Below are 24,381 nucleotides of genomic sequence, written 5' to 3'. Positions count from 1 at the left end.
CCCGACAACCCTACCAAGCAGCACCTTTCCATTATTCCAATACTCAAAATAACTAAATTCTCCTTAACCCACTTTGTTAACGATTAAGTCTCTTTTGGCCATATACACTTTCCATCTTCCAGTTTCCTTAGGCTCAGCTCCATCCTTCCTGTTTCCCATCACTCACTGCAGACCTACCTCATCTTACACAGGGGAATGTCTGTCTGAGGGGAATGCTTAACGGTACTGGGGCCCAGCCTGAGCAAAGGTAGGAAACTGCAGTGGCTTTGGAGACAAAGAGGAGATAAGGCCACCGGAGCAGAGGGCTCATTCCAGGGAAGGCTCAAAAATAAGGCTGGAAAAGCAAGCAGGAGATTGATTAGTAAGGGTCCTTCTGAGGATTTGGACTTTATGCTGTAGGTAATAGGAAAATTGTGGAAAGGTTTTGTTTTTTGCAGAGAAAAGACATAGAAAAAGACATACTTTACTTAGCAAGGGACTATACTACAGGGCAGCCTGGAGGGAGACGAGGGGTCAAGAAGGCTCTCGATACGGAGATGGGATAATAAGAGGCTAGGAAAATTCCTGAGCAAGTGGAATGGGGAAACTGAGACAAGAAAATTAAATAAGGCCCAACAGTTTGAGCAACTAGCAGCCAGCTGGCAAATCACAAGACCTTATCTCACCTAACCAAGGACACTTGAGACTAAATGGTTTATAGCTCTCCTTCCTGACCAGAGAGTACATAACCTCCCTGCCATAAACCACAGACATCTGGGAAAGCGAGGAATGCTAAAGTGAACAGGAGAGATAACACCTGAACAAGAAGCTGCGTGACTCACCTTTCAGCACTTCCTGCCAAAGAAACAGCAGTCTATGCTCCCCCTAGGAATTTCCCCCTCCCAACTTCCCACATGTCCCCTATATAAACTTGCTTCTGAAAGCTCAAGGTAAGGTGGATGTTGGGGTTTTTTTTTTTACCCGTCTCAGGTTGCTGCCCTCTGATATTATAAAAGCACAATTATAAACTGATCGTCTCTGCTCTTTGGCTGAGTGGTGACAGGCAGCACGAGCCCTGGACTTGGTTGCCCTTCAGTTCCAATACTACTACAGGGACAGACAGAGGCAAAGACCTGTGTAGCTTGTGGGACCTGGAAGAGGATATACATAAGAGATGTGGAAGGACTTTGTTGGATTTAGTGGCTCATGAAATAATACAGATTTATTCATCCAATCACCAAATATTAATAAAGCACCCCCACATCCCAGGCACTGCTCCAGTTGCTAGAGATGATACAGTGAGTAAGACAAAGAACCTGCTTTCAAGGAGCTTACAGTCTGCTGGGATGAGTAAATGAGATAATTTCAGATACCAGTAAGATGGAAATACAACAGGATCATGGTATGGAGCAGGGATCAGCTCATGGGCCAAATCTTGTTTTTGTATAGCCTACAAGCTAAGGATGGTCTTTACATTTTCAATAGTCGATCAGAAAAATCAAGACTATTTCATGACATATAAAATTATATGAAATTCAAATTTCAGCATTCATAGATAAAAGACTTACTGGAGCACAGTCACACCCAGTTGTTTACATATTGTCTATGGCTCCTTTCATGCTACAATGCAAAACTGAGTAGCTGAGACAGAGACTGTGTTGCTCATAAAGCTGAAAATATTTAATATCTGGCCCTTTCCAGAAAAAGTTTGCTGAACCTTAGTTTGGAGGATGATGTGATCAGATTACCAGAAGGAGCTGCACCGGACAGGGCTATCAAGGAGATAACATTGAGTTGAGACTTAACTAAGAAGGGGCTAGTCTGAGTTCTGGAGAACTGCTTCAGGCAGAGGGAGTAGTTATTGCAAAGGCTCCGAGGCAAGAATAAACTTACTGTGTTTGACGGATGGACACAAGCAGCAAGAAAAAGGGCCAGAGTGGCATGTGGCATGAGATGGGGTAGAGTAGAGCCCAGATCATCTGTGGAGGCAGGAAGGGGTGTCTTTGTCACATTTGCCCAGAACGTGCTAGGGTAAGCCAAGAGCGGGGCTTTTTGAGACTTTCATGGGCCATAGCCACACTTTCAGCTAGAGGCCCTGTTTCACATCATATAAGTTATCAAAATGCTCCCATATTTATTATTAATATAATTAACATTAATTATATATTAATTATATTGGTTGATAACCTGGCAGACACAGCTTTTAGGAGCAAGGGCCCTCCCTTTGCTTCCATGTAGCTTTGGACTAAATAGCTTGAGTGAGGAGCAGGGAAAAAGGACACCTCCCACAAAAGCCAGCCTTCAATACAAATACTTTCAGTCCTTTTGACCACGTCAAAAAGTGGAAAGACTGCCTGAGCAAAGCTTCCTGGAGGTAACTGAGTTATGCAGTGAGTTAGAAATATTTTACTAAGAGAAAAAAATGTATCATAGTTGAACACGGTACTTTTAACCAGACAATTTATTTTGAAACTTGGATAGCACACAGCATAAGTCCATTTATATAGAGACAGCTGTTATATGTATTATTTACTAGCACCAAAGTAGTTCCTAATTAGATTAGAGAAATTAATGTAAAAAATGATTTCTTGGTTCTTTCATTAGATATCAGATAATCCATGTACAGTTAATCCACACAAGTGCTTATTAGCATAGTATCTGGCATCCAGTAAGGTTTCAGTGATCTTGGCCAGGATGGGAGAGAAGTTGAAGAGGGGAAGGGACCCCATACACCCCTCCTCTAATACAGAATTTCGGCAGAGCTCTTCTTAACTGCACAAAATGATCAGCCCCGACAGATGCAAGGTCCTTCTCCTGGAGAAGCTCCACTTATAAGTTCTCCCACACTTCCCACTGGCCCGCAGAGCCTAGGATTCTTTACAGGAATCGTTTTCCGCCTCAGCTTCCTTGATCCATTCTTTCTTTCTCTCTGAAAGCCAGGCTACAGTTCCATAAACGGAACAGTATGACCAGGTTCACAATGACTCAGACTTTTGTCAGGGTTTGAAAAACTCCTTCGCTGCTCACAGGTGGAGTAAAATATTTGACAACTGTGGCGCAGCTTTGGCACCTGTAAAGCACAAACACACTCAGGACTGGGTGTGGTTCAAATGACCCTAAAGGCATCAGGACTCTTCAAGGTGGATAGATGAAGACTGAAGAAACCATATGTTTGTGATGTCTACACAAACCCAAGTGTTAGGCAGTATGTGGGTGGAAAACTGTAACTTCTTTACAATATGGAATGCTGCAATGAGGACTCATAGTAGGGTTCTTGAAGATTTTAAGACAAAGCTTTATTTATTTATCTATCTATTTATTTATTTATTTTTGAGGGAGAGAAAAACATGAATTTGTTGTTCCATTTATTTATGCATTCACTGGTTGATTCTTCTGTGTGTCCTGGCTGGGGATCAAACCCACAACCTTGGCATATGGGGACGATGCTCTAACCAACTGAGCTACCCGGCCAGGGCTTAAGACATACTTTTGGAGCAACTGAAAGAAAGCTAGGAATTAAACATAGAGACCTATTCTAACAGCAGTTACATAAAGCAATAATAAATTGTATATAAGTCCAACCTATTTCAGGTAAGGTTACAAAAATTTGCAGAAACATTTTATAATGGATGCATAAAGAAAAATTAGGTATGTTGAGAGCACATCCCTACTCTTTTCTGGTTGAATGTCTAGAAGGATAATTATTATACCATCCTACAAATTGCCCTACTGTGTCACTGCCAGAAATTAAAAGCCAGGTGCTGAGTCTATAAGTATAAAGTTTCTTACAACCTTATGGCAGACTGCAGGTATGTGGAACAGGAACCTCTAGTTTCAAGTAATATTGCAGTAGGCCATACATGGATATGGCCACATGCTATATTCTTCCCCACATACCCAGAAATCAGAAAGCAGGCAAATTAGATGGTTCCCTGAGCATTAGACTAGTAAAACCAGCAAATAACAATCAAAACAAAGATATACAAACAGATTTCAATGGGAAAGACTGGCTCCTGAGCTGAAGCCAACTTGCTGAAAGGTATTAGCATATTTTTAAAAATTGTGTCCATGGGCAGTGCAAGCTCCACACAAAATTTTCAGAGAGACTTACTCAGAAATGTTATTCAAAGTCCTGTTCTAAGGAAAGAGTGGCTTGGCCCCAGGATCCAATGGTCCAGGGTCAGATATTTTGCTACTGGGAAGATGAATTTTATCCATCTAAAGCCCTTTGCTCTACATGCATGGTTGTCAAGCAACCTCTGGACTAGGGTTTGGCTTCCTGTGTGCACCTGTCTACAAAGTACTGGAGCATAAAGATTTTTGTCTAAGTAACAGTTATATTTCTCAATGTAAATAAATTAGCAGTGCATATGTTTGTGTGTGAGTGTGTCTGAGCAATGTGTATGTGTGTATAGTAAGCCTGTAAATATAAACCTGTCCCTAAGAGTTGAACCCCTTCTTGATGTGCTGATGAATACAACTTCCCTGGTCCTGCTGGATGTGGCACTATGACAGTACCCTGGTACCAGACACTGTTCTTAAGATCCCAACTTAACTTGGTGACCTCTATTCATATTCATAGCATTGACCCACATCCCAGGACAGGCAATCAGAACATTCATTATGAAGGGATTTGCCATCCTTGTGGCCCACTCTTACCGAATCCCTCTCTCTCAGATCACATGTGAGTGAGTCACTTACCATTTTTCTTTGGTACATGATTTCATTTTACATCCCACAGCATGATAAATTTAAACTTCTAGTCTGTGGATTTGTGGAGGGTATGACTGGGTTCCACCCAAGCACTAAAGCTTTCAAAGCTGTCTATAGGGAAATGAAAGCAACTTTTTCCTTGGAACTTAAGATCCTTTTCAAAGGAAAGGAAGTTGCAGAGATGGGGTTTGAGTCTGGAGAAATAAGAAGCTGCAAACATTTAATCAAAGGCCAAGTGTGTAAACAAAATCAATACATACAGACAAATTTGGAAACCTGCCTAAGTAATCTTAGGAAAGAATCTGTTTCAGCCCAGCACTTGGCAAGTAACTTACTGACAGACTTTTGTCCAAATTTTAGCCACTTATTCCCAGCAGTGTGGTGGACAATATTAATAATGATTTTGATCCGCAAATAATATTACACATATATTTTACATATAATTAAAAATATCCTCATTCCTTCTCTAGCATTCCCACATATGCCAGGCTATCAAAGTTTTTACTCTATTCCAATGATTCCTTTGTCTAAAAGGCCGGGGGAAGGAGGAAAGCAACGTCTATTAAATATTCCTCTGCATTAGCTTAATTAATCTACTCAATAACTTTTGGAGTCGTTAAGATTAGAAAAATAAAAAGAGTGCTGAGGTGGCCTAAATGATTGTTGGGAGAGCTGGTTGGGTCCTGCACTGTTTGTTCAATGCCTGCCTTGCTGAAGGTCTTTCTACGTCACATAATGCCTCAGTTTCCCCAGACAGAAGCTTCCAGTAGGGCACAAATCAAAGCATATTCTAATAAACTTTATAAATATATAGCTACCATACCTTGTTTCTCTGGGTACTGTATTCAGCTTGCATAGTGCAGTGCTTGAAATTTTCCTAAGTGGTTTTCTTTTGTTTTCTGAGTGACTCCTAGTACCACTTGTGAACTGGAGGCCTTGGGAATTCTAGTGAGCTAGTTTTTTGTTTGTGTCTGTGTTTTTAAACTATTCTGCTTTTTAATTGCATACAGACTGGATTCCCCTCCTCTCAGGTCAGTGACCATAGAAACAGGAAGCTGATGTGCTGGTAACGCTGATTATTGCTCACAATCATGAGACTGATATGACAGTTTCACTGATGTTTCATATTCATTCATTCAACAAACATTATCTGAATGCCTGCCCATGCCTGGTAATGTTCTAGGCACTAAAAAGCACACTTCAATTTTCACCTATATACCCTTCAAACAGGACAATATCCCATATGTTTTCTCTCTGTCATTAAAAAAACCCAACAACCCTGGAGTCTGTTGGCAATGACTCAGCTGAACTTTCTTTCCATTGCAAGGCTCTCTAAAACCCTTCTGAATTGTTACCTCCCACCCTTTAGCCATTCTCCCTCTGGTCATGAGGCTCACTCCTCCATGGGACAGGCCAGGCCCCCACTAAGTGGCCCAGCATCAGGAGAGCCAGCCCTGTATTCTTTGTTCTGTGCTCTGGAGCTGGTGTGAAAGCAGGTTAGAAATAATAACCCTTAAAAGAATTTTTTTAAGCCTTACCCAAGGATATGTTTATTGATTTTAGAGAGAGGGAAAAGGAGAGAGAGAGAGAAAGAAAAAAGAAAACATTGATGTGAGAGAGAAACGTTGACAGGTTGCCTCCCACACATGCTCTGACCGGGGATCAAACCCACAATCTAGGTATGTCCCCTGACTGGGGATCAAACCTGCAACCTTTTTGGTATATGGGACGATGTTCCAACTTGGTGTATGGGACAATGCTCCAACCAACTGAGTCACTCAGCCAGGGCAATAACTCTTTTGGTTATGTTTATCCTAGTGCTAGCCACGTTAATATAATATTATCCAGTATGCACCAGTAGCAAGTGAAAGAAGAAATGCCAGAAACAAGTCTTCTAGCTTTTGCTATGAACCAAACACATTATGGGCTTTCGTTCAAAGCTATGGATTCAGCACAGCTATGACATGTTTTCTCAAGCCCTAGATGCTTATGCTGTTAGAGGCAGTGCCCGCCAGACTTAAAACACAACTATTCCTTTGATCTCAGAGTTGATAAGATCAAAATGTTAAGCTAACCACACATGAGAGAGCAATTCCAAGGCTGAAATGTACGTACAGAAAGAAATCTTATGATGCAGGAAGGGAATAGACGGACTGGACCTGAATAAGAAACTGAGGTACAATTGTCTTCTCTTATCCGCGGTTTCGCTTTCTGTGGTTTCAGTTACCCACAGTCAACCACAGTCCAAAAATATTGAATAAAAAATTCCAGAAATAAAAAATTGAAAAGTTTTAAATTTTGTGTAGTTCTGAGCAGCATGATAAAATCTCACACAGTCCCATTCTGTCCCACCCAGGACCTGAATCATCCTGTGTCCAGTGTATCCATGCTGTATATGCTATGTGCTTGTTAGTCACTTAGTTGTTATCTCAGTTATGAGAGAGGGAGAGAGCACATTCACATAACTTTCATTATACTATGTTGTTACAATTGCTCTATTTTATTATTAGTCATTGATATTAATCTCTCACTGTGCCTAATTACAAATTAAACTTTATCATAAGTATGTATATATGTGTATCAGGTTCAGTACTATCCAAAGTTTGAAGCATCCACTGGGGTTTTGGAACATATCCCCTGGGGGTAGGAGGGGGCGACTGTAAAGTAGGGAAGGGATTTGCAGTGAGCCAGTGAGAAAGCCAAACATGCAGCCAGGCTTCCTGTTGTCCTGCTAGGTCTTATTTGCCTATAGGTAGGAAAACAGGTATTATTCAGCCCAGTCATTTCCCTACCAAACCCCCCAGTTTTGTTTGCCCATGAGGGAAGAAAATACTTCCCAGATGAACAGGAAAAGCAGCTGAGTTTTTCTTCATAGATTTATACTGGCTCAGCCTCGGAGATCTGGAAATGAGCTGAGAATAGACACTGCTCTCAAATGTTCCATTTTATTCTGATGCTGCCTATGTCTTGCAAATGTTCTAGCTTTGTGGGCAGCTTCCCCTGCCCCTGACTCAGCCACTCCTTCAGTGGGCCAGGGCAGGGTTCTATTTCCAAATCTTTCCAGAATCCAAGTTGACTCTGGCAGAAGAATACAAAAACAGAACTCAAAAATCTTCCACAGGAAATTTCTGATCCACATAAGGAACTTGCTATTTCTGATGCAGCTTCTCTCAATTTTTCATTAAAAACCTCATGAAGGCATGGGAAGGCAAAGGAAGAAAGTCACGACAAAACCAGAAAGACTAGAACTGACATGAGATAATGTCAGAAGCTGAGAGGAGCTGAACCTAACTTGAGGCAGATGGAGAGAGAATGTGGTGTGTGTAACAGAGAGGGGGTGGGGGGAGAGAGAGAGAGAGATGGGTTATACCTCTCCATCAGCCCTGTGTGATGAGATGTGGGGACCCATAAAGAAAATGCCGCCCCAGCCTACACACCTGAGTTGAGGAGCTATGAGGCATTGGGGGCAGGAAAAGATGCTGCCTTGGAAAGGCAGAGAGGAACAAAGAGAAAACCAGCTCGAAACTCGGAATTGGACCAGGTACTGTACAAACAGCTTCTTTTCCTGCTTAAAGCTGATGTCAACATAAAAAGGTACACAGTGTGGGACTATTATTCTGCTCACCTTGTCTTTGCACAGACACAGTCTCACTACCTGAACTGTACAATGGTGCAGCCACAAACAACATGTGGTTACTAAGCAGCTGAAATGTGGCCAATGTGACTGAGAGACTGAATGTTTAATTTTGTTTAATTTTAATTAAATCTAATTTTTAAAACTGAAGCAGTATAAAGTATTTTTCCATAACACACAACTGGAATGTTTTGGTCAGGCTACATTTCACTTTAACCGTTCACTGCATTGTGTAGTGCACCTGTCAGGCACACTGCATTTATTCTAGTATTACAGCCAGTCACATCACCAATCTAGCTGGTGTAAACAGAATTGTTCACTTTTAATGATATTTTTTCTTTGCACCAATGCAACATTTTTAATGTGTTTATCTGAATATGTTTTAAAGACAACATGAGTTATAATATCTATGTAAATTATAATTTGTAACTACATTTAAATAATTATTATTTTAGTTACAACAAATTATTTTCCACTTAAAAAATTAGTATGGACACATTTAAAATTTTTAAACCAAGGCACATCTCTAATGTGGAATTGAGTGGAGAAGCAGGAGTATTTTGAGTGGCTTGGTAAAGAAAAACTAGATTGGCATAAGAGTTAGTGAATTAACTTGGACAGGTGCAGTTTGGAAAGTGTTATGCTTTTAGTTTCAAAGTCAATCAATTCTTCTACAAAAGGTAACCAGTTTTTCCAATAGGGATGCAAATATGAAAGAAAAACTATGTTTTGGTACTCAATTCAGATACTGGAAAACTTCTAAAGTATGTTTAAAAAATTGGGTACGTAAATCTGTATGAAAATTAAATTTCCTGAAATCTAAGTATAGATCAAGTATTTCTGGTGAAAATTTAGCATTCAAATTTAGATGATCTGTCAATGTAAAACAGACCCCAAATTGTAAAGACTTAGTATAAAAAGGAGACTGTAAAGTATCTCATTAATAATATTTTTATATTGATTACATATTGAAATAATACTTTGAATCTATTGGATAAAGTAATCTCTTACTAAAGTTAATTTCACCTATCTCTTTTACTTTTTAAAATGTCTCTATGTATTAGATATTTCAGACTTACAATTGTGGCTCACCTTTTATTTCTGTTGCACAGCACTACTCTAGATGTGTCTCATCTTGTCTAATAATAATTATTATAGCTATTGTTAGTACTGATTTTATTATGTGTCAGATATTGTTCTAAACACTTTACATTAACGATCAGATTACCATTTTAAGTCTCACAAAAAAACTTATTTATCTTCTTAGTGCCTTCATTTCACCATTGGTTGAAAAAAAAGAAAAAGAAAAATACACTATGACAAAATGCTAGAGAATAGGGGAAAGGGAACAAAGCCATAGAATATTTAAAGGAAAAGACTAGTCCTGAAAATAATCCACTTAATTCAGAAGAAACATTCAGCAAACTATGCAGCATCCTCAATATTTTACAGACTAGCATACCAGTCTAAATAGAAGAAAAATCACCACAATAATATCAATAAATCCTCTGAGACTAAAGATTTTGGCTTACATATTCTACACTCAGCACATCAAGGTCAAGACTAATTTTCTACAATCACCCTCTGCCTCCCTTTCTCTATTTAATCAAATGACAAGAGATTTTTGGATTTTAAAACACGTATGTATTTAAGAGAGTTTGCCAAATTGCATCTAAACATCATTCTTTTCACTATCGTTTGGTTTCAACTAAATTATTTGTTTCCATAAAAATAGAATTCTCCAGCATGGATCCTTCTAAAAGAAATAAAGATTGTTTGTAGAAATCATAGGAAATTTAATAGAACCTCAAGAAATCACAAAAAAGATAAAAAAGAAAATGCTGGTTAGGTTTTTCAAAATAACTTCTATTTATTTTTAATATTAAGAGTAAAAAATGTACATGGCAGAAAATTTATTGTCTGGTTTAATGTCTGCTTTAGCAACTTCAGGATTTTAATGATGGTAACAATTAAGTACAGACCCTGGGCAGTCTGTGCTAATTTTACTTGTTACTATTAACCTCTCCTTCTGTTCAGCTGTTAATATTTAAGTTGCCTCAGTGTATAATAAACTTGTTTCCCAAACCCAGAAGAACATGGGTAGAAGTAGAATTTTCCATTTCGAGGCTGAAAATTATGGATCTGTCCACTGCCTACAAATAGAAAAGAATAACTTTTCATAGAATTTTAGTCTATAAGGCCTTTTGCAATCATCTATTCCCTCCTTTCATTTTATTTTGTAAATGATTAAGTCAACTTTAAGCATTGTAAAGGACATTTGAAAACAATGGAAACTTAGATCATCTACTTGCATTTTCTGTTTGTTCCACTCTTATAGCACAATTGTGATCATAGTATGTATATAATTTTGTGTTCTACTCTCTCTTCTTAACTTTCCATTTTCCACACACAGTATTTATCATTTTACTAATTTTATACTCCTTTATCATATTGATATATTATAATTTATTCAATGTCCCTACTATTGGTTGTTCACGTTATTTTTTATACCATGACAATAATCTTTATAGTAATTACCTTTGTAGATATTTTACTTTTTAGATCTATTCCTTGTGGTATGATTATGACGATTATGAATATTTCCAATTGTCCTCCAAATTTATAAGGATATCCAAAGCCCAGCCAGCCATATGCTTTCTTCTCTCTGTGAATTCTTTCGTAGCCTGCATTACTGACCACCCTAACAAAAGCATAATTTGTGTTTTTAAGATATTTTTTAAAAATTTATTTATTGTTTTTCTATTACAGTTGTCCCACTTTCTCTCCCATTGCTCCCCCCTCATAATTTGTTTTTAACTATAGCAAAATACATATAATGAAATTTACCATCTTAACCATTTCTAAGTGTATAATCTAGTGGCATTAATTGCATTCACAATGTAGTGCGACCATCACCACTATCCAATCCCAGAACTTTTCCATGATCCGAAACAGAGACTCTGTACCCATTAAATATTAACTCCTCTTTCCCCCCTTCACCCTCACCTCTAATAACCATCATTCTACTTTCTATCTGTATGAGTCTGACTATCCTAGGTACTTCATATATGTGGAATCATGTATTTGTCCTTTCATGTCTGGATTATTTCTCTTAGCATATTTTCAAGGTTTATCCGTGTGTGAGCATGTATGTGAATTTCATTTCTTTTTAAGGTGAAAGCCGATTTAAAGACCAATATTTAGGGCCACCTTTGGTGCCCAGACAACTATGCTTGGCCTGGAGGGAGAGTATGTGGATGTCACTCCACCTATTCACTCCCAAGGAATAAGCTTAGCCCAGATTCCAAAGTGCAACAGACGGGAATCCATCCACTCAAAGCACAGCCCTGGTCAGGAGGCCCTGGTGCATCTTTAATAGGGAACCTGGAAAGGACAAAATGTGCCATATGCAGATTAAAATCTCATGTTTGTCTTTTCAATAAATCCAGGCTGCTATTTCAACCTAAAAGTTCATACAACTTAGCTGTTGTGAAAGTGGTTCCCTGAACAACAGCATCAGCCAGGAACTTGTTAAAAGTGCAGATTCTCCAGGCCCAAGCCTAGACCTACAGGATCCAAAACTCTGGGGGTAGGGACCAGCAATTTGGTTTTTAAGAAGCCCTCCAGGTGATTCTCATGAAGTCTCAAGTTTGAGAACGATTGATCTGTTTCTAGATTCCGACTACTGATGTCTAAAAAGATTCCCAAACCACCCATTGGGTATTTTGTAAGTGTAGATTCCATTCATGATCTTACATAAACTATAAGGGAATGGAGAAAAAAACAAAAACAAGCAAAAAACCCATGAAAAATTATATTAATGGAGGGAGGGAGTCATATCATTAACATTAAAAATATCTGCATAAAAATTGGGACAACTGTAATAGAACAATAAAAATCATTTTTATTTTAAAAATCTGCATAAATATGACTCAGGAAATATGTTTGCCAAAGATCACTTAAACAGTACAGAGTTCTCAAAACCATCCACCACAAATGGGCATCACTCCTGGTAGGCCTGATCTGTCATTTCACAAGGTCTGTGAAACTCCTAATTCAATTCTCTTCCCACCTGTCGGGTGCTGGCAGACTGTACAGGAGATTACACAGCAGAACAATTTTTAACATAATTCCTGTTGAGTTTGATTTTTCAGCTATTTTAGACTTAAATAGGCGTGCTGATTTCAAAACTGCAGTTAGTTTTCTTCTATCCCGTCAAGTTTTTTTCTATAGTTTATCTTAATGTGACCATTCTAGGCTGGATCAAGCCTGGATAGAGGAAAGCACTAGTGCTCTACTATTGGCTGAGAGCAAACCTCCTCGAGTGGGGAGGGGTGGGGGATGGCCTTGGAGACCAGCGACAGGTCCTTACTAGTCTAGGCCATTCAGTTACACATGAGACAGTGTGGTGAGAGGTTGTGTGCTGCTCTCTATAGTGAATCATATTCAAATATAGGCCAAGTTCTTGTCTGTATACAAAGAGTTAGCAGAATTTATTTTTTTATTTACATACGTACTCATTTCCTTTCCTTCAGATCATGTCTGCCTCTGCTTTTTCTCATTGTAAGTGCCTAAACAACCCTGGTTCATTTTGTTATATCTGTGGCAGTTTCACCATTCCCAGTCAAAGGACAAACATCAGTGCATTTGTCAGGCAAGCTCATTTTGCATATTTTAAAGTAAAACTTGGTGATCAAGATAAGTCTCGGGCCCCTCACAAAGAGTGCAAGCTGTAGGTGAAAGTCACAAGCCCTCTGCCGGGGGGGCCTGCAAGCGGGCCCCCCTGCCCAGGTGTCCTGTGACCTCAGCTTGCAAGAACTTGCAAGCGAGTCTTGCCGACACCAGCAGCTGCACGTGGCTCCTGGTGGCTGGGTAACGGAATCAAGGGAACAAAGAGGGCTGAAGACCTAAGCCTCCTTTCCCATAATGATAACATCGGATGTGGTGCAGACCCTTGGACCCTTACTCGCACACGATTCTTGGGGGCTGGTTTACAAGTCTCTAAGAACAAAGAAGCTTGAAAATTAGTGTCTCCTCTCCCCTAGCGACTATATCGGATGTGGAACAGACCCTTGGACCTTTGTGATTTACCGCTTTGCTCTGTAGCTCTGTAGGTTAATGTTTATCCCTCTTAGTGGGATCACGTAAGCCTTTTAGTTCTGTAGCTCTATAGGTTAACGTTTATTCCTTTTAGTGGGAAGAATGTTTGTTACCATGTAAGCCCTTTTAGTTTCTATTTAGTGTTACTTCAAAAAAAATTTTTTTTCTGCAACCCAATAAAAGGAATGGAGGGCCGTGAATAATCGCTGATGGCCTGAGCGAGCCACAGCCCTCCGTGCGTAGCTTGCCACTCATCCTGCTTGCTGGACTTAATTTCAGCGTCCTCGGCCATATTCAACACTACAGCAAGCAGTGTGTCGAGAGTTTACAAATGTGGATGAAGGGAACACGTGATAAATTGCCAATTGGTATACCTATGGTTTGGTGAGAGCCCAGAGGTCATTCAAGTGACTGTTACTTTTGTACAGTGAAAAAGTCAGGATATAACAAGAAAAATAAATATAAAATAGAGTATCCTAGTCTATCATCAGCTATATGCCAGTGCCTCATTCTGCTGAAATCCCAGTGCCAGTTTTCATTGAACTACCCTCTTTCAAAAAACAGGAGTATGCTGAAGAACTAAGTGACAGCAATGATGAAGATTTTGAAATTGAAGATAACTCAGTTCATAAGGGATTTGATCAGCATGAGTTGAATGATTTGGCACAAGATTTGGGACTATCCAAAAAGGCTTCAGAACTCCTAGCATCAAGACTGCATGAGAAAAGCTTGCTCGAAAAAGGAGAGAAGGCATCCTGCTTTCGACCAAGTGAAAGTGCATTTCTGAAGTACTTTCAAAGTGACAGTGGCTTTGTGTATTGCCATAACATACATGGTTTAATGTAGGAATTGGGAATTCCAATCTATAACAGAACTGAATGCCAACTGTTCATTGATAGCTCAAAGTGGAGCTTGAAGTGTGTCCTCCTCCACAATGGCAATTTATTTGGTGCAGTCCCAATTGGCCATTCAGTTTGTTTTCATGAAGAATATGAAGACATAAAGAGAATCATAGATCTGTGGCAATATCACAAGCACAATTGGATCATCTGTGTTGACTTTAAAATGGTCTGCTTCCTTCTTGGTCAGCAATGTGAATACACCAAGTATCCCTGTTTTCTGTGTATATGGGACAGCAGAGCTCATGAGAAGCATTGGGTGGAGTCAAATTGGCCTCCAAGATCTGACCTCAAACTTAGTGATCCAAACATTCTACATGATCCACTTGTTGACAGAAAGAACATTATATTCCCACCTCTGTACACAAAAGTGGGTCTCATGAAGCAATTTGTTAAAGCTCTGCCAACTGAAGGAGACTGTTTCAAGTATCTCATTTTGGCATTTCCTAGCCTGTCGTTTGAAAAGATAAAATACCTTAATATGTATGTTTGGTAGCAGAACTTTACTACTTGTACACAATTTGACCTACAGTAACAATATATAGCCTTTATGTGAATAAAATAACTCTAAATAAACAGTATATTCAGTTAATTTTCTCTTTATTTTCCTTTGTGTGTTCATTTTGTATGATTTTTGGGACAAAGGGATGGTACCCTGTACCTTAAAAAGTTGACATGATAGAGAAAAACTGGGGTCATTTTTGGATTCAGATGCCAAAAGTTAAGTAAAAAACGAGTGTCAGATCTAACTCAATGAACGTTGTGTTCCCTGGTGTTATTCAGCACTGGAGGAGGCAGGCTGGGAATCCCAGACAAAGGGCAGAATTCCAGTCCCTGCCCTGCCCTCCAGGTATAACTGCACCTATGACAACTAGTTTATTCTGCCATAAAATTGAGATAGTAGTCACTATAGAGCCAGATTTCTGCGCGCATTAGCCAAACTGTCAACTGCATTATAGCTTTCTTCCTCATTAAAAGAACCTTGAAGGATTTAGGAACTAGGCTTGGGAAACCAGGAAGCTGGGCCTCACCCCAGGAGAAATGATCATTCCAAGGCAAACCCCTTCCCACTACAACGCATGGTTTATGAGCAGCCAATGAACCACTTCTGGCCAATGAGAAATACAGACAAATCTACCAAAAGGCTTTGAGAAATAATTTCCCTCGAAAAAGAGTCAGCCTGTCAATTTACCAGTTTCTGCTGGCCTAGGATATTGTCAGAACACTTTGTCTGAAGCGATGGCTTCAAAAAGATCCTGATTAATATAGACTACAAGTGCCTAGCATACCTGGAAAAACTTTTCATACTTTACTGTGCACAACAATCACTTGGGGAGAGTTGAGAAATACTACAGATTTTTGGGTTGCTAGACTATAAAGCTTGAGTAAATCTTGGGTTGACTCCAGAGGCCTTATTTAATCAGGTTTCAGTAAGAACCCCCAGTTATTCTCCTCACACCCTGTTCCAGACCCTGATTCTCACACAAGTGTTCCCTGCATGAGACCCCAATTCCAAAACTACAGGTCACTTTGTGTACAGGCACTCAGATTCTGTACTTCAATATTTATTTTGCTCCTATCAGGTACTAGACATTGTGAGAAAAACAGAGGAGGAGATATGATCTTGCTCTCAAAGACCATGTAAGCTAGTCAGAGAAACAAAACAGGTATATAACTAATCCCATGACAAAAGCAGCATGTGCTATTATCAGAGTAGTGGGGGCTGGGGGAGGACAACAACAAAGTCATCTCCTCCCCTCTCCAGAGATTCGAAGAGCTCTCAGTTGACAAAGGCTTAGAATATATTTTCCAGTGTGCCACAGAATTTTAGTTAGTTTATGTGTGCCGTGAAATGAAAAAGTTTGAAAATCACTGGACTAAGGTATAGTCTGGCTGAAGAGGAAGAGGGAGTTCCAGGCGCTGAGTCAAGGCCAAACCCCTCAGTGCCCCATGAACTGGTATCAGTGCTAGAATTTTCTCTGACAAAGGGCCCTGCCCTAGCAGGTCTCTCTAGTCTACAGGCTGTGACTTATCCCATCTACCTCCTCTCTCTGCTGCTGTAGCTAAAGACATATAGAACCAATCAGATCATTTAAATACAAAGCTGTCCCCACCATGCTGTTTGAAGTGCTTCTTACATTCTTCTAGGAACCAGCTTAAAGTATAAGCCAAATGAATAAATAATTCAATTGAAATGTAAGACAAGAATGAGTGGTTGTTATGTCATCCCACTGGAAACTGAAGCATAATGGCATATTAGCTCTTTGTATTCAAATAAAAAAGTATATCATGTATTCATTTTGGGGTTGGAAAATTTGATAATTACATATTCTTCATCTCTGTCTCATTCTTCCTCTTCACAATGGTAAAATGGGCAGGTGATATTGGTAACTCTCTATTTTAAAAAATTGGTAATACATGCCCTGGCCAGGTGGCTCACATGGTTGGAGCATCATGCCATACACTAAAAGGCTGTGGGTTTCATTTCTGGTCAGGGCACATACCAAGGTTGCGGGTTCGATCCTGGGTCAGGGAATGTACGGAATGCAGCCGATTGATGTTTCTCTTACATCGATGTTTTTCTCTCTATCTCTCTATCTCTCTCTCCCTCCCTCCCTTGCTCTCTCTCTGAAATCAATTAAAAATTTATATACTCAGGTGAGGAATAAAATAAATAATACATGATACAAATATTCAAATAGTACAAAAAGGTATATAGTGATATCTGTAAGAACGTCACCCCCCACACCGTGGCAACCACTGATAGAATTTTTCTGTGTATTCTTTCAGAATATTTAATACATTAACAAGCATATAATAATATAGCCTCTATCATTTTATTTTTAAGTATATTTTATTATGTTGTTACAGTAGTCCCAAAATTTTTTTCCCTTTGCTCCCCTCTGGCCAGTACCCCACTTCCCTCCAGCTATTCCACCCCCCTTAGTTCATGTTCACGGATCATGCATTTAAGTTCTTTAGCTTCACTCTTTTCTATATTATTCTTAACTTGCTCCTATCTATTTTCTACCAACAAATTATGCTTCTTAATCCCTGCACCATCTCCCCATTCCTCCCCCTTCCACCTCTCAGCTGATAACCTTTCAAATATTCCCCATACCTATGATTCTGTTCCTATTCTGGTTTGCTTAGTTGAATTTTGTTTTTATTTTTTAGACTCTGTTGTTAACAGTTGTGAGTTTGTTGTCATTTTAATGTTCATAGTTTTGACCTTCTTTTTCTTAAATAAGTCCCTTTGATATATAATAATGGCTTGGTGATGATGAACTCCTTTAACTTTACCTTGCCTGGGAAGCACTTTATCTGCCCTTCCATTCTAAATGATAGCTTTGCCGGCTAGAGTAATCTTGTTTGTACGTCCTTGATTTTCATCACTTTGAATATTTCCTGCCAGTCCCTTCTTGCCTGCAAAGTTTCTTTTGAGAAATCAGCTGACAGTCTTATAGGTACCTCTTTGTAGGTAAGTCTCCTCTTCTCTCTTATTGCTTTTAAGATCCTCTCTTTATCCTTAACCTTAGGCATTTTGATTATGATGTGTCTTGGTGTGTTCTTCTTTGGGATTCTCTGTGCTTCCTGGACTTGTATGTCTATTTCCTTCGCCAAATATGGGACATTTTCCTTCATTATTTTTTCACATAAGCTTTCAATTTCTTGCTCTACCTCTTCTGCTTCTGGCACCCCTATGATTTGGCTGTTGGGACGTTTAAAGTTGTCCCAGAGGTTCCTAAGTCTCTCCTCATTTTTTTCAACTCTTGTTTCCTCATTCTCTACTGGCTGACTGTTTTTTCTTCCTTATGTTCCAGATCGTTGACTTGAACCCCATTTTCCTTCCCTTCACCATTGGTTTTGTGTGGATTTTCCTTTGTTTCATTTAGCATAGCCTTCACTTCTCTTATGCGTTTGCTGTACTCAAGCATATCTGTCAAGCCTGTGACCATATTTAACACCAGTGTTTTGAACTCTGTGCCTGTTAGGTTGACTATCTCCTCATCTGTTAGGTTGTCTATCTCCTTGTCACTTAGTTATCCCACTGGAACCTTGATCCTTTCCCTCTTTTGGGCCATACTTCTCTGTCTCCTCATCTTGACAGGCTCCTGTGTTTGTTTGCCTCTCTCTCTTAGGTAGAGCTGTCACACCTTTTACATTATAAGGGGCAGAGCCTTAGGTATTTGTCAGTATCGGTGACCCGGTTCACCATGTTGTGGCACTGTATGTGGGGGAGGAGTCTGAGAGGGAACAATGCCACTTGCTCAATGCTTACCCCTTTTCCAACCACTTCTCCCACTTCCGTATGGGACTGGTGCCTCTCTAGCTGTTGCCCTGGCCCTTGTTCCCAGAGTGGGTGGGTCTGCAGATGTTCCAGGACCATGGAGGACCTTTAAACAAGCAGACTCTACTGAGAGACTGGCAGTTTCTTCCTCTGCCCCAACCCCCACTGGTTTGCACAGTCAGAAGCAATGAGGCTTCATTTTCCCAGGTGCAGGAACCGTGAGCTGCATGGTCTGGTCTGGTGCTGGGAGCACTCCCCAGGTGTCCCTCCCGACTTTTTAAAATGTGTGACTGTGCTTTCTGCTGGCCTGCCACTGCCACCGCTGCTACTGTCATCTTACCATGTCCTCTCCACCCCGGCTCCGCCTCTCCTATCTGTCTGGATGAGTATTTCTTCTTTATATCTTTGTTTTTTGGACTTCATGCAGCTTGATTTTCTGGAACTTCTGGTTGTCTCTGGTTTTGAGGTAGTTGTACTCCTTCTTAGTTGTGGAGAGAGATGGATTGTGTCTACCTATGCCTCCATCTTGGCCAGAAGTTTGCCTCTATCATTTTTATCTACAGAAATGGTAGCATACCGTGCAAAACTCCATTTTGCTTTTTTAAGAAAAAAAGTATCTTTGATATCATCCTATATCTATTTCTATCAATTTGCATTACCTTTTTAAAAAGATTTTTATTTATTTATTTTTAGAGAGAGGGGAAGGGAAGGAGAAAGAGAGGGACAGAAACATCAATGTGTGGTTGTCTCTTACATACCCCCAACTAGGGACCTGGTCTACGACCCAGGTATGTGCCCTGACTGGGAATTGAACCAGCAACCCTTTGGTCCACAAGCCAGTGCTTAATCCACAGAGTGACACCAGCCAGGGCCAATCTGCATTACCTTTTAAGAGTTGCATAATATTGCACTGCATGGATATTACATAATTTAATCAGTCTCTTGCCAATATTTAGATCCTTTATAACATTTTGCTGCTACAAATAAGGCTGCAATGAATATACCCTTGTACATATGTCTCTACATACAGATCCAAGTATATCTTTGGAATAAATTCCTAGAATTTAAATTGCTGGAACAAAGGTAAATGCATTTTTTAAAATTTCCACAAACTCTGCCCAATTTTAGAGAATTTTTTTTGTTATCACTTGATCTTAGCTAAAAAGCTGAGAAGAGATACCAAATCATCTTTAAATGAAATATTTTCCTTTTGTAGTTCTTAACTAGCTGGACATTCCACTGCACCACTGTTGATGTCATTTGTGATGTCATGAGGGTAGTGGCCATCAGCATTGAAGCCAACAGACTGGGCAAGTCTACAGCTATTATTATTTTTTTTTTTTATTCTCACTTGAGGATATGTTTATTGATTTTAGAGAGAAAGGAAGGGGGAGAGAAAGAGAGAAAGAGGAACATCAATGCAAGAAACATTGATCAGTTGCCTCCCATATGTGCCCCAACCTGGGATCAAATGTGCAACCTACGTATAAGCCCTGACCAGGAATTGAACCCACAACTTTTTGGTGTGTGGGATGATGCTCCAACCAATTGAGCTACCTGGCCAGGGCCAGGGCAATTCTTGATGTCTACATATCTGCTAGGTGTCCATGATTGGGTTTAGAAGGGTATCCATAAACCCTTTGAAACTGTATTAAAAATGTCAAATGTGTGTTTTTCTTGAGACAGGATTCAAGACTTTAATCAGATTCTCAAAGGGGTCTGTGACTCTAACAAGGATAAGAACCACTGAGTCAACAAGTCCTTGTATAGCATCTAAAAGCAAGAGTAGCAGAAATTGTAGCTAAGCTGGGCCCAGAAAATGCCTTCCTGAGCCCCCTGGAGGAGTGAGAGGGAGGATGCTTAGGGCTGATTATACCACTGGGCTTATACCTATAAAGGACCTCCTCCAGGGGAGATGGCTCATTACACATAAGCCAGGGACCTTGTTCCCACTCACCACAGGGTCTCTCTACATTAATTTCTGATATAACTTACTGTTAACTCTTGAAAGCGAGGAGGTGAGTGCCCTAAACCAGAGTTTCGAATCCACAGTGACTCTTTGGTCCTTTGTCTCTCTGTTAGAAGTCAAGATGCTCATGCTGCATTATGTCTAGGCCTTAAAGGATTAATAGTGTTTAGGCAGAAGGATAAAGGTCTTTTCCAGAACTTGACATTTTAATAAGAAACAATGGTTTTTAATATCTATTTTAAATTTACTGATTTAGTATTAAAATTGCAAAAGGGGTAAAAAAGAATAAAGGTCTTTTTCAGAGTAATTTAGTCTGGCCTTTACCTGCAATTTATCTCTGCTGCTGATTATGGATAAAACATTCACTTTGATTTTTATGTCTAGTGATCTGGACCAAGAAGCAGTATGGCCATTTCCTAACCTCAAATATCTTAAACCTTTAAAAAGAATTTTTCAGAGGTGGTGGTTCAGGTTTCCATAGCAACAGCTCTCAGTCCAGTTCAAATGCAACTGAACACCAGCAAGTTAATCCCAAAAAACCAACAATAGGCCTTAAATAGAAATCCTGAATTCCTTGGGAAATTAAACTTTATTTTTATTTGTTTGATTTCCATGTACTAGGTTCTGCCAATACCCATCATCTAATAGATCTGGTTTTTAAAAATGAGAAAAAGAAAAACTATTTTTCTCTTCTTGAAGAGAACTCAGAATTTATTCTCTTAACATCTTTCTTATATATCATACAGCAGTGTTAACTATTGTCATTGCATAGTACATTACACCCCTAGTACTTAATTATCTTAGGGAAATTAATCTTAATGTAGTAATCTCAGTTTCAATTAATTTAAAAGCAAACAAAAAACACTTGTTGGAGATCCAAATTGGTCTAGAAGTATTAAGCACTGTAAAACTATGGGGTATGATGTTAGGTATACTAAAGAGATGATAAAGAGCTTGAGAACGGGGACAATTTCAGCATTTACCACATTACCTAGAGTTTATAGCATAATGACAGGCCTATGTTTTTGTTAATGCTTTATTTATCAAGCACGCACATATTTATATACGTGTTTCTAAAGCTTAGTTTGTCAAAGCAAGGTCCAAGATACACCTGAATTCCAATCATCCAGGGAGCCTCTTAAATATGTAGATTTCTGATTCCCACCCTGTCATATTAGATATGAATTTTTAGGAGAGGGGCAAAAATCTGCATGTTCTGCAAGCTTCCTGGGGGATGTACCTGAAGGTTGGAAACTGTGGCTTTAGAAGTCCTCTTAATTGAGCCTTCTATCCTTCACATCTCCATCAGAAAGGGGCTGTGGATACGTCTGCCTAGATACCCCTGGTGAGAGAGCTCTTGCAACCTCCAAGCCTACCCAGCCTACAGGTTTCAAAGTCACTTCCTTGAATTTAACCAGAAGCTACTATCCAAAAAACTCCTACCTAGCTCTGCCTAGCACCACAAAGAGTGAGTTGATTCCCATATCCACATGCCAAGCCCGTCATGCATTTAGGGCCATTAACATGTGTCCCCACACCCACCTCAATCTACCCTTTCTAGTGGAAACAGCTCCAGTTCTTTTAACCACATCTCACATGTCAGCTTGACAAGAGTAAAGTTAAAGAGGAAGAGAAAAATATTTGGTGAAGATGTTGTTAATAAGTCAGGAGGTCACAAATCCAAACCTCAAATAACTATGAACCAAGCACTGATGGAGCCACAGTAGGGCAGAGACTAAATCTGTTTAGTGGTCTGATCTTGACCAAGGACCACAACTTGGAGCCTTGGGATCATCATCTGTAAAACCAGGTTAATAACCCCATCTCAGGCTGAAACAAAGATTGAATGAGTAACCTATGATCATTGTTATTCAAAGTCCCTCCAGGGAAGACACTGGCACACATATCAAACTGCTACCATGAGTAGCCCTAATTGCAGTGGAAGCAAACCCTCAGGGCTAGATTTGGGCCAAATCACAGCCCCAAACCCAAGCAAAAATTGTGTGAAGATTCTTGTGTTATATTAAAAAGGTATCTAAGTTTTGAGTTCTACTCCAAAATATGTCTGTGACTATAAAAAACTGCTTTTATCCTCAAATATTTGGGTAAAGTTGACACCCAAGGAAACCACCCCTCTCCTATTTATTCTGAAGATTTGGGTACTCCCTGACATAGCACCTACCATCCCCCAGTGCCTACCCTCACCTCCACTTCCCTTGGAGAGGAGCAGGCTTAGTCTACAAGCAGATGAGCAAGATAGGGAAGACAAATGAGTGACTAGACATAAGCAAAGAAACCAGCCACAAGATATGAGTGTGGGGATGACCAGGAGGCTCAGTCTTCAGATGCTGAGAGCTGCTGTGGTCCAACTTGACTGTTTTTAAAATTGCTTTCAGAGAAAAATTACCCTTAACAAAAGCGAGAACATCTAGGAGGGAAATTCACAGACACCCTCGATTCAGTAGGTGTGTGTGCATGCTTGTGTCTATGTGTGTATGTCCCCAAAGCAATAGAAATCTGACCTAAGATCAACGTAGGGGACCCGTCTTTGGCCAGACAGGGCTCTGTGAAATAAGCAGGTCTTGGGTGGCTATGGTTATCCATTTTCTAAATTCTGTCCCCTTCCTCTCCTGCTTATTCTTCTGTCTCTCTGTCATCTGAGAAGTCCCTGACTTGGCTATCAGTAGAGTCACTTGCAAGGTAAGGAGGAGGTGGAAGCTTCTAGAATTGATGGACAATGGGATGGATCATTTAGTGGAGGAGATCCTATCCATTCTTCCCACAGAAGTTGGGCAGATGGTTGAAAAGCAATAACCTTTTGGTCCTAAAGTCTCCAGCTGGTCAAAGCCATGACAAAAGAGACGGAGCCACTGGCAGGTTAAAGTCACGGATCTCAAAATAATTACAAGTTAAATAACAAAAATCACAGAGTCCCATGTACCAGGCATTGCGTTGAGAGCATTAGATACACAAAAAGGACAGAAAGGTTAAGAAAGTAGGAGAAGTAAGTTTCTTAAAAGGAGCAAGGAAAGAATTAAAAAGTAAAACTTGTCGTTGGAATGAGTCAGCTCCAGGGAATACGAACTCAGTCCTTTGTTTTTAATGCCCAAACCCAGCACTGCGCTTGGCACATGCACCCCATAAATAACAGCCGCGGCCTCCGATCGGAACCGTGAGCTATACAAACTGCTCTGGAGGTCTCTCTGGAAAAAGGCCATGTTTGCCTCTTGTCCACCAGGAGCGCGTACCGGCCCGCGGCCTCTCGCTCCACTAGGGCCTCCCTAGCCCGACCGCCCCCAGGCCAGTGACGGGAACCCCCTCCGGGGCGCGGCGCAGTCCTGGCCGTCCCTGCGAGGCGCCCTTGAGCTCCCGCGCCCACTTGCCTGAGTGCAGGACCCCCGGTCCACAGTCCCCTTACCGGTCGTGCCAAGACAGGGTTGCGCTTGTCCGGAACGGCTACAGAGGTCACACCCTCGTCGGGGCTGGGCAGCCGATCTTATCCCGGGCGGGCCCGCCCCACTTCGGGGTGGAGACTAAGCCCGAGTTCCTGGTTGTCCCTCTACTCAGGAGGCCGGAAAATCTTCCAGGGCAAAGCACACCTGGAGCTGGGGACCGGGACAGTCTCGCTCCCAGGTCGGAGGCAGCGGCGGTCCCGCTCTCTTGGCGTGCTGATCGCCCAACCCGCCCGGCACCGCCCAGCCCCGCTCCTGCGCGGCATTGTCGGAGCCTCGGTACCCTCTGCGGCTCCGGTGCCGGGACACCCTACAACCTCGGAGAGTCCGCAGGCTTCTCCCTG

The 24,381-nt window shown here is 40.6% G+C and overlaps 1 protein-coding gene across 2 annotated transcripts in view; it reads right to left on the bottom strand.

Moving 5' to 3' along the window:
- ANXA4 (annexin A4) overlaps nucleotides 1-24,086 on the bottom strand; it is a 66,110-nt gene extending 42,024 nt beyond the window's left edge. Inside the window, exon 1 of one of the 2 annotated variants that reach the window (XM_090281469.1) lies at nucleotides 24,004-24,086. The gene's annotated coding sequence lies outside the window, so the exon portion shown is untranslated. Of the gene's footprint in view, nucleotides 1-23,968 lie in introns of both variants that reach the window. The other variant, XM_090281470.1, reaches the window with a different exon arrangement.
- Between the last annotated feature and the right edge of the window lie 295 nt (nucleotides 24,087-24,381).

This window comes from Furipterus horrens, unplaced genomic scaffold, assembly GCF_987537825.1.
Source record: "Furipterus horrens unplaced genomic scaffold, mFurHor1.1.pri manual_scaffold_6, whole genome shotgun sequence".
NCBI classification, from domain to species: Eukaryota; Metazoa; Chordata; class Mammalia; order Chiroptera; family Furipteridae; genus Furipterus; species Furipterus horrens.
Note: the sequence above shows the minus strand (reverse complement) of the source record. Positions and strands in the feature narration are given on the sequence as shown.